The 16,928-nt window shown below is 37.3% G+C and overlaps 2 long non-coding RNA genes across 2 annotated transcripts; one reads left to right on the top strand and one right to left on the bottom strand.

Moving 5' to 3' along the window:
• On the top strand, positions 1 to 6,658 carry LOC140704352 (uncharacterized). Its single transcript, XR_013541634.1, has 2 exons — positions 1 to 167; positions 4,916 to 6,658. It is a non-coding gene; the product is annotated as an uncharacterized LOC140704352 (long non-coding RNA).
• Positions 6,659 to 7,867: 1,209 nt separating this feature from the next.
• On the bottom strand, positions 7,868 to 16,679 carry LOC144586678 (uncharacterized). Its single transcript, XR_013541633.1, has 4 exons — positions 16,341 to 16,679; positions 15,197 to 15,373; positions 9,763 to 9,834; positions 7,868 to 8,127 (listed from the first exon to the last, which is right to left on the bottom strand). It is a non-coding gene; the product is annotated as an uncharacterized LOC144586678 (long non-coding RNA).
• Positions 16,680 to 16,928: the final 249 nt, after the last annotated feature.

Genomic DNA, 16,928 nt, shown 5'->3' on the forward strand with positions numbered 1-16,928 from the left:
GTATTTACATACTTGGTGGGACGTGGTGGCGCTGTGGGCTAAACCGCAGAAGCCTGTGCTGCAGGGTCAGAAGACCAAGCAGTTGTAAGATCGAATCCACGCGACAGAGTGAGTGCCTGTCGCTTGTCCCAGCTCCCGCCAACCTAGCGGTTCGAAAGCATGCAAATGTGAGTAGATAAATAGGTACCATCTCAGTGGGAAGGTAAACAGCGTTCCGTGTCTAAATCACACTGGCCATGTGACCACGGAAAGATTGTCTTCAGACAAACACTGGCTCTATGGCTTGAAGAGCGGGATGAGCGCTGCCCCCTAGGGTCGGACACGACTGGACAAAAATTGTCAAGGGGAACCTTTACCTTTACCTATTTACATACTTATTGTTTTAACTTTAATATTGTCTTTTAATGTTGTAAGCTGTCTCTTTATGCTCACTGTTCTTAGCTTTAAATATTGTCTTTTAATGATGTAAACCACTGTTATATACTCATTGTTTTTAGCTTTAAATATTGTCTTTCAAGGATATAAGTCCTTTTTAAAGATTGATTGATTGATCTTTATTCCACTTACCAGCAGATGTATTCAAATATTAGTATAACACGAAAATGCAACTAAAAAAATATAGAACCTATTGCAATGTGACTAAATTTCTTAGAATCTCCATAGTTTCACAGGACTGAGGAGATCAGTAAATCAATTCAGTAAACTTTGTACCATCTCCAGTTTCATCATCCTAAGCAGTGTGACACATAAATTATAAATTGGCCAATACACACTATTACTAAACATCTGGGATTGCTTTAATTGGTGCAAGGAGGGAACAATGACACTTCATTACTGCCACACAAAACTTCACCACTGCTTTAGTTATACAGTATCAGATTTCTTGTCCGAAAGTAAGAGCACAACATAAAATTCTCCCTTGAAACTGTTGCAATACAGGCTGGAGGAGAGCCCTCCAAATACAGTGGATACAAAAAGCTTACACACCCCTGTTAAAATGTCAAGTGTCTGTTATGTAAAGAAATGAGACAAAGATAAATCATTTCAGAACTTTTTCCAACTTTAATGAGACCTATTAAGTGTACAACTCAGCTGAGCAACAAACTGAAATCTTTTAGGTGGAGGGAAGTAAGAATAAAAAAACGGAAATAATATGGTTGCATCTCTGTGCACACCCTCTTGTACCATCTTTGTCTAATTTATCTTTGTCTCATTTCTTTACATCACAGATACTTGACATTTTAACAGGAGTGTGTAAGCTTTTTGTATCCACTGTATTTGGAGGGCTCTCCTCCAGCCTGTATTGCAACTGGGGATGTAGCCGTGTTCAGCAGTAAACAATAACATTCAAAGTCATGTTAAGTAGGAGTCAGTACACCCCTGCCATTAGTTAAAGTGCCTCTGAGAAATCCCAAATAAAGATCAGCTGTGCTAGTAGGTCTTTCTTGACATTTTCTTAGTCACATCCAGCCATTTTCTTAGTCACATCCAGCCATGGTCCACAGAGGGCTTCCAAAGCATCAAAGGGATCTTATTGTTAAAAGGATCAGCCAGGAGAAGGGTACAAAATAATTTCCAAGGCATTAGATACACCATGGAACACAGTGAAGACAGCCATCATCAAGTGGAGAAAATATGGCACAACAGTGACATTACCAAGAACTGGACGTCCCTGCAAAATTGATGAAAAGACTAGAAGAAAATTGGTCAGGGAGGCTGCCAAGTGGCCTATAGCAACATTAAAGGAATTGCAGGAATACCGGCAAGTACTGGCTGTGTGGTACATGTGACAACAACCCCCGTGTTCTTCATATGTCTGGGCTGTGGGGTACAGTGGCAAGATGGAAGCCTTTTCGTATGAAGAAAAACATCCAAGCCTGGCTAAATTTTGCAAAAACACATCTAAAGTCTCCCAAAAGTATGTGGGAAAAGTGTTATGGTCTGATGAAACCAAGGTTCAACTTTTCGCCCCTAATTCCAAAAGATATGTGTGGTGTAAAAACAACACTGCACATCACCAGAAGAACACTATACCCACAGTGAAGAATGGTGGTGGCAGTATCATGCTTTGGGGCTGTTTTTCTTCAGCTGGGACAGGGACCTTAGTCAAGGTAGAGGGAATTATGAACAGTTCCAAATACCAGTTACAGCAAAAGTATATGGAAGAAAGGATAGCACCCAGATTCCTCAGCCCATAATTTCACATATCTAGACTTTCCCGACAAGTCCCTAGACCTAATAATATTATCCATCTCTTCAAAATTATAAACAAAATTTATATACAGGAAAGAAAACCTGAGCAACTATAAACTCGCATGTACCTTTACTCCATTGATTCCTCCACTGATAAGTTCATCTCTCATGGGGTTGAATGATATAAATGTTAACCGTCCTGAACCTGCATTTTCTACCGAACAAATCTCAGTATAGTCTTTGTTATGAACCTCAACAAAACAAACACTGATATTAACAAAATGCATTAAACATCTTTGGGGAAATAAAACCATCAATAGCTAGAGGATTTTGACCATGTATTTAAGTATGTTGTGCTGTCTAAGAAAGGATCAAAGATACAACTTCCAAAAGCAAGATTGCATCCTCAAATAATGTAGAGCTGATATATCTAAATTTCTGATCCTCACTGAGATACTGCCATCAAAATCTGATGTTGCACTAGTGGATTGCATAGTTACTTTTATTCCAACCACATTATAATGCCATTTGCCTCTATAAATATGTGATTCCACTACTGGACATTTCTGACTCAAATATGGAGCCTTCTTCTGTCTAAAGGCAAAAGTAACATTTTAGCAAAGGCCACATTTTTCTTTTACTGTTCTGACAAAATTCTGTAAAGATAAAGATGTTCCATATTTCAAATGCTGATGTTTCAGTTTAGTTCAAAGATGTGCAGCCTGTAAGACTGCATCTCAGAACCCCTGAAACTCTAAAGCGCCCAGCTCTTCCTCATTGCCCATTAACAACCATCTGCCCTCTGAGAGAGTTAAAGGGAAATTTTGGCATGTTTTGAGTGGTATCACTCAACACATGTTTGTGCGCATATGTGTGTGTACAAGCCACCACAGGGTGCAAGGGGATCTTTTTAATAATGCATGTATATATTTTATTTCATCTCTGTGCTGCTGTTCTCCCATAAAAGGACTCAAGTTGGCTCACAACAATTAAAATGCAAGCTAAATACAATATAGAATTAAAACCAATGAAACAAAGAAAAAATTGGAGGGGGTCCCAGGACCAGTCCTCAGAGATCCTGGATTGTGCAGTCCTTTAGCCTCTGTAAATCGCCCTCCCTGTGTTATGTTTGCTATGTGCCATCAAGTTAGAACTGACTTCTAGCAACCTAATAGGGCTTTTAAGATAAGTGAGATATTTCAGGAGTAGTTTCACTAGATCCACAACCCTGGTAAGTTTCCATGCCCAAACGTGAACCCAGATCTCCTGTGTCCATGTCTATCACTCTCTCCTCTATGCCATGCTGGGTTTAATTACACATCTGTAAATATAACATATAGTCAGTCTCACAGACCTATGTTGCTCATATCTGCTTGCATTCAAATATCCTAGAAGGTCTAAAATTTACTTTTTTTCTACCAGTAGAAATTGCAGATTGGCTCTTTTGTCAGGGGAAAAGCATAGCAATGACAGCGTTACATAACTTTACCTTTATAACATAATCTTTTTGTAGAACAAAATACACATTGAATTTTTCGGCATAAATGATGATTCTTGCCATGCTGAACTGATACTTTTCAAAAGTTAGCTCTCTTCTAACTAAAATGACAAGCACAAAGAAGAACTTGGTCATGTAATCCAATTTTGCAACCAAAACCACAAAACCTGCTAGTCTGAACTACTGTATTTTTACTTAACTAGCACTTTTCTGCTGGCTGTGGAAGAATGAAAATTTTCCATACCATTGCTAACACAGAAATGCAGTCCACAGACTTCTAGTCAGGTTAGTCATGGGGAAAAACATTCTACCAAAGAGACTGGCAAAGAAAAGGAAATAGTGATTAGTTCATCTTTCATCATCCTGCTCATGCAAAGGAATTCCTGAATGCCTATAGATAGTAGAGAAGGTGTCCAATACAATTACAATTTCATATAATCATAGAACGGAGTTGGAAGGGGTCTATAAGACCATCAAATCCAAACCCCTGCTTAATGCAGGAATTCAAATTAAATTATATCTGACAGATGACTTTTTTTTCTTGAATGCCTCCAGTATTGGAGTGTTCACCACCTCCTGAGGAAATTGGTTCCATTCTTGTAATACTCTTAACAGTCATGACACTTTTCCTGATATTCAACTGAAATCTGGTTTCCTGAAATTTGAGCCTATCATTGCATGTCCTGCATTCTGAGATGATGAACAACAGATCCTGCTCCTCCTCTGTATGAGAATTTGCAATGTGGTCTCAGTCTTCTTTTCTCAACGCTAAACATGCCAATTCTTACAGTCTTTCCTCACAGGGCTTAGTCTCCTGATCATCCTTGTTGCACACCTCTGAACTTGTTCCAGCTTGTCAGCATCCTTCTTAAAGTGCGATGTCTAGAACTGAGGCCTAACTAGTGCTGAATAGAGGGGAACTAATATTTCAGAGGATTTGGAGAGTATACTTCTATTAGTGCAGTCTAAAATAGCATTCACCTTTTTTTGCAGCCACTTTGCTCTGTTGGCTGAAATTCAACTTGTGATCTATGACAATTCCAAGATCCTTCTCACTTTAGAATTACTGAGCCAAGTATCTCCCATCTTGTAGCTGTGTGTTTTGTTCCCCCAACCCCACCCCTATGTATAGAACTGTGGGCTTATCTTTATTAAAATCCATTTTGTTGTTTTCAATCCAATTCTCGAGCTTATCAATATCTTTTTTTTCTTTCTGTCTTCCAGGTTATTAGCTGCTCCATCCAATTTTGTACCATCCACAAATCCGGTATTCATTTCCAGCATCCTCTCATCCAAGTCATTAATAAAAATGTTGAAGAGCACTGAACCCAGAACTAAGCCTTCCAGTACTCCACTTGTTACCTCCTTTGCATTTGAGAAGGAGCCATTGATAAACACACACTGATTACAACTGTATAAACAATTGTGGATCCACATGATAGTTGTTCTATCCAGCCCACATCTAGTTAGCTTGCTAATCAGAACATCATGGGGGAAATTGTCAAAAGCTTTGCTGAAGTTAAGATACTGTATATTATGTATACAGACTTCCCACCATCTACCAGGGAAATTGCCCAATCAAAAAACAAGATAAGATTAGTCTGGCAGGATTTGTTCTAGACAAATTTGGGTTGGTTTCTAGTTATTACTGCATTGTTTTCAAGGTGCTTGCAGAGTAATAGTTTTCTAATCTGCTCCAGAATTTTCCGTGGGACTGACGTCAGGCTGACTGGTTCATAGTTTCCAGGTTCCTTCTTTCTTCCCTTTTTTGAAAATAGGTACAATATTAGACCTCCTCTAATCATTTGGCACTTCACCCATTCTCCATCATTTCAATAAGATAATAGACAGTGGTTATGAGAATTCTTCAGTCACTTCCTCTGATACTCTTGGTTGCAGTTTAGGGATTCATTTAATCTTCCCCCTCTTCACGAGCATACTCACATCAAATTGATAGTAATTAATATCATTTAAATGATAATTTATAAATCAATAAGGACAAATTCATGGAGCACTATCCTTAATTTTTAAAACCTGCTGGAAGCAAGCAATTTACGAGCAATCTGACCTTTGTAAGCAGAATGATGGACAGGAACAAAGATGGAGAGAACAAGGCAGCTGAGATAGAAATTATGGCAAAAGGGGTTAAAGGGAAAAGTGTCTTGTCCACATTACACTCTGGTCTTGCCCATTGCTAGCTTTGATGCCACCACCAATGTGCAGTCCTTGAAAAATTATCTCCAAAGGAATGCTATGTTTGACAGAAAAAGCTAAACAACCCAGCACAGGATTGGGATTGTATAAACAAGATTTCAGGAGAGTATAAAACAAAGATGTCAAACACAAATGCTTTAAAAATTATACATCTCTCTTTTTAGGAGATTATGAGTTGATAGATACTGTACTGTGTTTCCCTGAAAATAACAAAGGGTCTTATATTAATTTTTGCTCCAAAAACACATTAGGGCTTCTTTTCAGGGGATGTTTTATTTTATTTTTTTTCATGCACAACAATCTACATTTATTCAAATACAGTCATGTCATCTTCTTCTGGTTGCTGCACAATGGTGGAGGGCGGGGTTTCACTTGGGTTTATTTTTGGGGTAGGGCTTATATTACGAGCATCCTGAAAAAAAATCATACTAGGGCTTATTTTCAGGTTAGGTCTTGTTTTGGGAAAACAGGGTATGTATTAACAAAATGAGGGAGAAGTCAAATTTGAATATATTTGTCTAGCTCATTTTTGAAAGAAAATATTGGTCAAAACACTGGAGTAAATCAGATATCATAAATTGCTGTAGCAATTTACCATTGTGGTTGACACAGTTTGATTTCATGTCAGCATATGTAAATAATAGAATCTAGCCATCAGTGCTTAATATGATGGTCAGAATCCAGCTGGGTTCTTACAGTATAACTCTAGAATTGTATAACTGTCTTTCTGTTGTACACTCAGACATAATCAAATAAGGCACTCAGTTGTTGCCCAGATGTGCAACAGACAGCCTGAAAACTGCAAAACTACTTGCACAATATTTATTTTATTTATTTATTTATTTAATTTCTATCCCGCCTATCTGATCATATTAGACCACTCTAGGCAGCTTACAGTAAAAACAATAATGTAATTTTAAAACTTTACAGCAGAAACGTAAATTAAAAAATAAAGAACAGAATAAGAAAAAAGATCGTCAAGGGTTTTCTGTTGGGAAGGCCCGCCTATACATCAATGTTTTTAGTTGTTTCTTAAAAATGCCCAGCAAGGGAGCCGCGCGAATCTCAGGGGGCAAGTTGTTCCAAAGGCGAGGAGCCACCGCCGAGAAGGCCCGGATTCTGGTCTTTTCCTTTCGGGCCTCTCTCGGCGTTAGGCTCCTCAGCCTTATCTCCTGGCTCGCGCGAGTGACACGGGTAGATCTAGGTGGGAGAATTCTGGTCAATGCTTTCAATTCTTTTCAGGAACTTTGAAAACAGGTGGAAATTTCACTATTAACCAGCTGAAAACAATTTACTATACCGTTACAAAAGCAGGTTATAGACAATGAAAAAATAATGAAAGAGAAAACCGTACCATGAACAGAAAAATAATACAGGTAATCACCGTCTTACTAGAGAACTGAAGGATTTAAATTTTGTTGGAGTGTAAAATTTAGGATGGATACAGTATAACCTTCTCTTTTTTAAATTTTCCACAAAAGGTATAAATTTAAACAATTGCAATGTGTGAAATAAAACTAAGTGATACCCTATAGCCACCTCACCATTACAATTAGAAGAACGCAAATCCAAGCTGAAAAATCCTTTGCCATCTGCCAAAACCAGTCTTTTACTCCAGCTGTTATAGGTTGCTAAAAGACATTGTGAAGAAAAATTATTTTTGGCCATGAATCTAGGTAGAATAAAATAAAACCTGGGTTGTGTACTTGTGCACCTACAAAGTACTCTGAGATACAAAAGGAAATCAAACAGAAATTATATATACTAGACCCTTGAGTGGAGTTCTATTATGGTCACACTTCTTACAAGAAAAGAAGAGACACAATTTTCAACTACATCCCCTTCTCTGTGCAGCCGCCAACATCACTTCCATGCTTTCTTATGTATTCCCCACACCCAGAGTAGATGGGGGATGGGGATAAATTAAAACTGACTTTGCAAGAGACAAAGTACTCAGATCATTGGGAGTTAAGTTGCTGTTTGCATAATTATATAGTAAATTGCCCAGAGAGTGCTCTAGCACTTTGGGGTGGATTAGATGTCAAAACAACAATAACAACAACAAAATACTGATCAAAGCAATGCTTTTCCTACAGGTATTTCATTCTTAATCGTGCAGAATTTACTTCCTCTTACCTCCAACTATATCTGAACCCTTCTGAGAGAAGCTTTTAATGAGGATAAAGCCAAATGCTAGAAAGTTGGTGCTTTTTGCTGTAATTCTGCAATAAGAAAGATAATTTCACAATTCAGGAAAAATTAATAATAGTTTTTTTAAAAAAATAAAAAAATTGAAATAAGATATTTTATGGAAATACTTATCATGACTCCCATACATCTAAGGATCAAACTGGATTAGAGGAATATAGTCTTGGATAAGCCCATTTTTCTCACTACAGTTTCCCCAAGGATATGTGCTCCAGCAATTAGATTTCTACATTGTTTTGTCCACATTCCAAAGACCAATTGGGAAATAGATTGTGTAGAAAAGAGAGATATGAAGGTGATAGAAAGCATGAACTATGATGGATAGGTGTCTTTTATCTAGTAAGAGGACATCAGTTCTAAATATAAGTTAAACATTAATGTTTAGTTTCACCCTGAAATGCTCTTGTATTGTTTTCTCAATACATATCTAACCAGTGACTCAAGGTCTGAAAAAGCAGACTTGCCCACGAGAGCTTACATTAAAATATAGCACTTAGTCTTTAAGATGCCATACCGTTTTTGTCTTTTTTAGTTTTATTTATTTTTATTTTGTTTTTCTCGGAATTATTTCAACCTTGTATGCTTTCTCTATTAGGTTTGACTGGGAGGGACCTTTCTGGGCTGGGGTGACTGTCAATCAATTTTGCAGTAACCAATTGTTCCTTCCCTATCTCTGATTTCAAAGAGAACCACATCCCTATGTTTATGAATCTTTTCTCCTCCCTTTTAGCCTGCTGGCATTTAGCAGTTTGTGCAGTTAAAGTGTAGTCTGCAGGAGTCTGCTAGAAGCAGGCTGTTAGTCTGTTCAGGCCTGTTGCTTTAAGCAATAATTTTTCTTCAATATGTTGTTTGACCTAGTCAACTGTGAGTCAATGAAATCTTTTATTCTTTCTTTTACCAACATTTCAGAGTAAGTTACTGAGACTGTAGAATGCCAGCTGATGAGAGCAATAAGGGGTGGTTTCTCTGGGGAGATTTGAAGCTAATTTTGCTCTGCAAGTCCTTGCTCTTCTGCTGCATAGCTAGAGGATTTTAGCCAAAATACAAAACTCTTCAACAGTTTTTGTCTGTGACTCAAGAACATTTATTTGAAAAGGTTTAAGAAATAAAACAAAACAGACTCTAAATGATCAAATAAGTAACAAAAGATACAATTCTTTTTAAACATTGGGGGAAACGATTATTTTTTCTCTCTCAAAACAAGCACACACGCACATGCACGCACACGCACACACACACACGTGGCACAGTGGTTATTTATTTACTTATTTTATTTTATTTATACCCCACTTATCTGGTCATTGCGACCACTCTAGGCAGCTTCCAGACAATAAAACTGTGCTCACAACCTGGGGTTCAATCCCAGGTAGCCGGCTCAAGGTTGACTCAGCCTTCTACCCTTCCAAGGTTGGTAAAATAAGCACTCAGCTTGCTGGGGGGGGATGTGTAGCCTGCATAATTAACTTGTAAACTGCCCAGAGAGTGATTGAAGCACTATGGGGCGGTATATAAGCAGCACACTTTACTTTGCTTTGCTATATTTAGCATACAAAATGTGGGACTAAAGAGGCATACGTAGGCGTTCATATACTTGGGAAATTAGAACCTTTCCAGACAGACCTCTGTAAGTAATACATATGCATACTCACATTTGTTCTGAACTTTTTGATGTTACGTCCTCTTCAGATTTTGTGACATTTATTTCATCTTCAAATGTTAATCTTCGAAAAGAAAGAAAGAAAGAAAGAAATAGATCTTAGCAATTATTTTGTATCAGTTCAAAACCATTTCTAGAATGATAGCCCAACAGCAACTGTCACCTTGATAATATGCTGAATTTATCAGAAACATTCAGAATACTGAGGGGAGTTTATGTTAGCAGGCCTGTCTCACTGGATAGGTTCAGTGCAGCAAGAGGGCCTGTACCAAAGAGAGCTCTGTTCAGGATTCTAGACATTTTATTCCATCCCTACACCACTTCAGTTTTTGTCACTAAATTGTCAGCCAACATTCCTTGGACGTAGAGCTTGCTGCATCCTCAGAGGTGCTTGGGGCTGTTTTCATTTTTGGCCATCTAGATTTCTGGAAAGAGTGGGTCTTGGTGCACAACCCAAATTATAATCAAATTTTAGAGCCGTATGGGCAGATCTTACTTATAAACCCTTAAAAACAGCTTCCTTGTATGAATCAAGAACTAACCTACCCAATGAGATGGTTCTCTCTACCCTATGCATATCTGCATTGCTCTTTCTGTACCCTCCTTTTCCAGCTACTCTGTTCCATTCTACTTCTCAAGAATTTCATTGTTTTTCCCTTTGAGCAGTCTATATTCCATAGGCATTGAGCATGCTCAGTTGATTGTCTTCCTGCCTTAGTGTTTTTCCCCTAAAAATTTGTTTTATTTTTAGCATTTAAGTAAACATGGGTCAGCCCAAGTTTAATAATATCACTTTCCTATGTGTAACTGCTGCTATTAATGATATTCAATATCATTAATGGACTGGATGAAGATGTACAAATTGAAGCTTAATCTGGGTAAAACAGAAGTTATTTCTTGTCAGTCAAAAGGCAGATCAGGGAATAGGAGTCAACCTGTGCTTCGCTGGGTTACACTCCTCTGGAAAACTCAAGCTAAAGTTTTCAAGAGGAGTGCCAGTTTATACTGGCAGCTAAATCCAGTATTCACTCCCAAGACCAGACACCTAGTTTTCAGCAGCAGAGTGTTACAGAATTAAATCAGATGCATCCTTTATTTGAGATGACTAGCCTGACTAGGATAACATATGTCTTAGTTGTGTGCCAGCTGGACTGTTGTAATATGTCACATGTGTGTCCAACTTATAAAAGTGTTCAGAAACTTGAGCTAATTGAAAGCACTACAGCCAGATTGCCAATAAAGGTTGGTTACAGGAATCATATAATACACGTATTAGAAAAGCTCAATTGACTGCCAAACTGTTTCCAGACTCTATTTAAAGTTCCAGTTATAATCTAGTTATAATCTATAAAGATCTGTAAGGTCAGGGCCCAGTTGTTGGAAGGGCTGCATCTCTTCAGGAACTTCGTTCAAACAGGCACATTGTGAAGACTCTAGAGAGGACATTCTCTGTGGCTGCTTGTAGGCTCTGGAATGATCTACCACGGTAGACGAGGTTCCCCTCCTCCCTATTGTCCTTTCACCAAAAATTAAAACTCTTTCTCTTCATACAAGCTTTCAGCAACTGAACAGGCTGCAATTAAAGTACTTTCATTGTGAAATGCTGCATTAGTCCTTTAAAAAAAAAACAACTTTTCACTGTGTCTTTTTGTTTTTAATGCTTTAAAAATAGTTAAAATATTTTAAGCATTGTATTAAGTAAAAAATTGTTTTTATGTGCATATTCATTGTATGTTTTTTAATGTTGTTAGCCGCCTAGAGTGGTCCTGATACGACCAGATAGGCGGGATATCTATATCTATATCTATATCTATATCTATATCTATATCTATATATCTATATATATCTATATATCTATATCTATATCTATCTATCTATCTATCTATCTATCTATCTATCTATCTATCTATCTATCTATCTATCTATCTATCAAATAAATAAATAAATAAATAAATAGATAGATAGATAGATAGATAGATAAATAAATAAATAAATAAATAAATAAATAAATAAATAAATAAATAAATAAATAAATAAATAAATAAATAAATGGTTTTGGGTATTATACATTTAACTGTATTTTTAATACTATATATAATTCAGTGTTTCCTAAATTCTTGAAAAAAATTTTAAAATAATTTTTCATATTTCAATGAGTCCCTTACCTATCAAAACACACAGTATGGAATCTAGGTATAGAAAAGATAAAAAGGAGGGCTTTTATCCAGAACAAATGATATTTTATAAACTTCTGCTGGGCTCAAATGATAAAGTAATTAAGAAAATGTATGATTATTTGCTAGACGTTAAAATGCAATTAAAATGGTCAAAGAATGTATGATTAGGTGGGCACAAAATATAGGACATAATATTGATATTGATCAATGTTTGCAAATACGGAAAAATAACACAAAGATCACAAAAAAACTTTTTTTTGTAGTGTTGTCCAGTTTTACCTTGGGGAAGAGCACCACATTTCATTGCACCCACTTGTGAGCGCAATGACAAATAAATTTCTTATGTCTTATGTCTTATGTCTTAAAAAAAATCGGTACATTTCAAGGAGAACATATACAAGATGTTTGATAGGTGGCATATGACTGGAAAAATTGTCAAAGATTTATACAGAGGTGTCAAATGTTTGTTGGAAGAGGGAAGCTTTTACCATATGTGGTGGACTTGTAGAGTAGTGAAACAGTATTAAATAGCAGTACATATTCTGTTACAAGAAATACTGCTTTGTAATGTTCCACTAACCCCAGAACTGTTTTTACTGAGCAGTATTCCAGACAATATAGATAAGACAAAGAATTACCTAATTACATATATAGTCACTGCAGCCAGAATACTTTATGCTAAGAACTGGAAGAAATTGGAGGTACCAAAATAAGAGGAACCCATTATAAAGATACGGAAAGTGGCATGGATATTTTATCAGAAGTGTTGAAAGACTGTCCAATACAAAAGGCAACTGAATGATGGGATTTATTATATAAATGGCTTGAGTCATCAGATAGTGCTTGAATAACATAGATTTAAACTAAGATGTAACTTATTTGAAACTTAATCGAAAGCCTCCCGGTTTCAACTTAATTGAAACCTGGAGGATGATCAAATTGTAGAAAGGCGGAAAGTTGACTTGATATCACAACATGAACAGATTGGATGATAGTATATTTTGTGTTCTTCTCCTCCCCTTCCCCCCCCCCCATATTCCCCTCTATCTTCTGTATTCCTTACCTTATCCCTAGTTCTTTTTTTTAAAAAAACATACAGTATATATAGGCCAGGAAAATTTGATAGCAGGGAGTGAAATTAAGTTATTGCTTAATTATTGTCAAAATGATTTGGAAATATTCTGTTTAAATCAGCTTCTATAGAATCAAACAATCCTTCTGCACATATTTCAGTTGTGCAAGACTTAAAAGATACAAATGGTGTATACAAGTGGATTTGTATGCAGCAGTGCTTAAGGTTGGTTTATCTGTGATGTTTTAGACTGTTTTATTGATACGGTAAGCCAGCATGGGAAATTTTTAAAGCAGCAACTTCTTAATTTTTGGAAAAGAATACTGGAAGCAGTAATATAAAAATTTAACAGCAAGGAAGAAAATATGAAATGATGCATGCCTGCTAGTTTGGTGTACCAGAAAGAAGCTGTCCCTAATCCTTAAGTGTGCGAGATCTGAAACTACTTCTCCATGTGATAGCACTTGCCTACCAACTATTTTAAAAATCTCCATTCTTAATAATGTCTCTTTCCCCCACATTTCCCCCTCTCACCTTTGTTCCAATCCCATCCTACACAGCTGGAGGCATAAGTAAGTAAACAACATAAACAACTACCCTATGGAGACCTAATCATTATCTTTCCGCCAACCCCCACCATTTAATACTAGATGCTATCCCTCCTGTCCCCTCTCCAGTACTGAAATCCATCAGTCACTCTATCCCCCCCATTTCCATTCACAACAACCAAAAACAGCAGGAGTTTAGGAAAAGAGGTGAAGGGGCAAATTTCTTCAAAAGATATCCAGACCTGGATCTCATAGATCTTTCCCTCCTTTCTCTCTGAATTCACCTTTCCAGGTTCACCTACAATCTCTGTTCATCTACAGTCAGTTCTACTCCAGAAATCTTACAGTAGGAATGGGGACTTCTCACTTGCTCATTTTCTATTGCCTCCTCCCTCTCTGTCCCTGACAATTAATTTGGATATGCAGCAGCAGTTTGCTGTGAACGCCTTAAAACCCAACTATCCTATTTTGTAACCTTTTTAGGATTCTTGAATCTGGAGAAAAATGGGATATGAACTCAAGAAAGGAGTCCACAACATCTGGATTAGATAATGATATAGACAAAAAATTACCAACTGTTATATAGAAAGCATACACCCTCTTTGAAAGGTTATAAAAACCTAATACTACAGATCAGTTGTATAGTTCCTGAGACAAGGGTGGTGTACCTTTGGGCACTTCAGATGTTTGGATTACAGCTCCCCAAATTCCCAGCCTGTACTGCTGATGATAAAGCATCATGGGATTTTGTAGTCTAAAACATCTGGAATGCTAAAGATTCACCAGCCAGGTATCTATAAAGCAGTATTCTCTTAAGTAAAAAGGTTTTCAAGAAAAAGACTTACAATGCAACTCAATACAAGCCTAGAAGTAAGCCCCATTTAGGTTCATGGAACACTCCCATGTAAATGTGAATAGGTATACAGCCTGCCTTTATTTACAGAGACCAATATTCAACTGCATAATTCTGGTCATGAAACAATTTTATTAGCTAACCTGGGAGGAGGCATTTCCCTTTTTTTTGTCATCTCCATAATTCCAGAGAGTTCAGAAACCTTTGAAAGATCTCCAGAGGAAATACACAGATTTTGTGGGGAGATGGGGGAAAAGAAACGGATAAAATCTTACTGAAATGTTTTAGGGCTGTGCAGGGAAAGGAAACTGCCCCCTTCCAGTTCTTTTGTTGAAACAGCTTCTGCCAGCGCAAGATACTTTCCAGGACTTATTAGGAGGCAGTTTTTAAAATGTTTGTATTGCTGTGCTCTAATAAAATAATGCATTCAGCAGTCATGTCTCAACTATATGAGGTATATTCATACTAGGCCAATCTTTAAATGTTGGTATCTAAAGCTGTTTTAGAGGTCAATTCTTGGATATATAAAATAATGAGAAAGAATTGGCTTAGAAAGAGTGCTGAAAGGAAACTTTAACGCATCTACAAAAAGTAGAAAAAGCTTTCAGGTTAGAAAGCACAGCTTCAATTTAGATTTGCACAGCAATCCCCTTGTTTAGAAATGTGACATCAACTTAAAAATGTGTATCCATAATATATTCAATGTGAAATTCCAATAAACCCAAAACAAGGAAAAAGAAAGTAAACCTATTTTAATTTAACAATTTAATGCTTACCTTTTCTTCTTACTCCTGGTACCTCTTTTTTTGGGCTTTTTAATAGCACTAATAATTACTTGGCCTACTTCCATTCCCAAAGCTGTTGACTAATAAGTGCAGAATTGATCTGAATATAAGTAGATTTTGCTCTTGTGTAGGAGAATCCTCTGTACTACAAATCAATAAAGCATTTATCTGAAATAAAAAACTAAACATATTAATTTTCATAATACAATGAAAAGATCTGTTTGTAAAAGGAAAAGCCTAAATTAATTTGTATATTTGTGTTAATTTTTCTACCTATCATTTTAAATGTCAAAAAAGAATTTATGCAAATTCATAACACTTTGAAATAATGCAACTTATTTTTTGTCTGTTAAGATCAAATTGGATAACTTAATACCTCCTGCACAGAGGTTCTTAGGTGAAGCCAATGATATCACATCTGAAACTAGATATCACATCTGAAACTAGACATTTAGCACTTAATAGTTATACATACTTCTGATTATATTATCGCACTGATAAATAAAGAGAAGCCAAATCAAGCAAAAGCTTAGAAAGGAAGCCTTGTTAAAATTTTCTTTTCCATTTGTCATAAAAGAAGTGGGCATATTGCCCAGTTTCTTGCCCCAAAAACTCAATAGCAAAGAGATATTTGGGGATAATCAAGAGAGTGACACTGAAAATTTCTGCAAAATCTCCAAATCCCTGTTCAACACCTATTCAATTTGGTGGCCAGAGTCACTAAACGACATATAAGATCTAAGAATGGGACAGAACAGAGCAATGTTTCTGTGAAAGAAACAGGAATAGATAATATTAAAAATTGGTTGTGAAGGGTAATAGATGATTGACTTCAGATGCACTGCATCAAAGCTAAAACAGTCTCTTTACAGCCTGTGCAATGCACAATGCGGGTGGTGGAATGAGAGTACATAAGGTGGCTCAAACAAGACAACGGGGGGGGGGGAATGGAGCAAAACGGATGCTGCAGGCACGCTGATTCTTGGGGGAAAAAGGTGAAAATGCCACCAGTGCACAGACAACTTGTACTCTCTGAAGTTTAAAATGCTTCCTGCTTTACCTATTTGGTTTGTCAAGCTACCTACAGATCTCTGCTATAGAATTTCGCCCGTTAGTCACCGCCTTGCTTGGTCACCTGTTTGCCCGCTCCTTTCCCCTTTTTGTCCACCGATTTACATTTGTTTATTCGTTTGTTGCGTTGATATCCCACCCTTCCTCAGCCCGTCGGGATTTATGCGGGTCTAGAGTGACTATTCCAGCAGGTTGTGAGAACAGGAACTGCCTCGCGCGTATGTACCCACGACCTGTCAAAGTGAAGGAGGGAGACGGAGAAGCTGCTGTGGAGCAGCCTCTGTGACAGAAAGGGAGCGACAGGGATGAAGGAGACCGAGCCTTTCGCCGTCACGGAGACGGTTCCCAAGAGCGGAGAGGAAGAAAGCTGTCGAGAATGTCGGGGAACGAGGGTGAGGGGGAACCTGCCTGCTTCCTCCCGGCGGGGGAAGGGCAGGAAGGCAGGCATTGGCAGGACTGAAGAGAGAAGGCGAGCCTCCCCAGAGCAACCGCCCACCGCGTGAGGCTCGGAAGCTTCCGTTAACTAACGCTCGACTCGCGTTCAGTTCAGAAGTTCCGTGCTGAGTGTAACAAAACCAAAGCCAATAATAATAATAATAATAATAATAATAATAATAATAATAATAATAATAATAATAATAATAATAATAAA

Source organism: Pogona vitticeps, chromosome 2 (genome assembly GCF_051106095.1).
Source record: "Pogona vitticeps strain Pit_001003342236 chromosome 2, PviZW2.1, whole genome shotgun sequence".
Classification (NCBI taxonomy): Eukaryota; Metazoa; Chordata; class Lepidosauria; order Squamata; family Agamidae; genus Pogona; species Pogona vitticeps.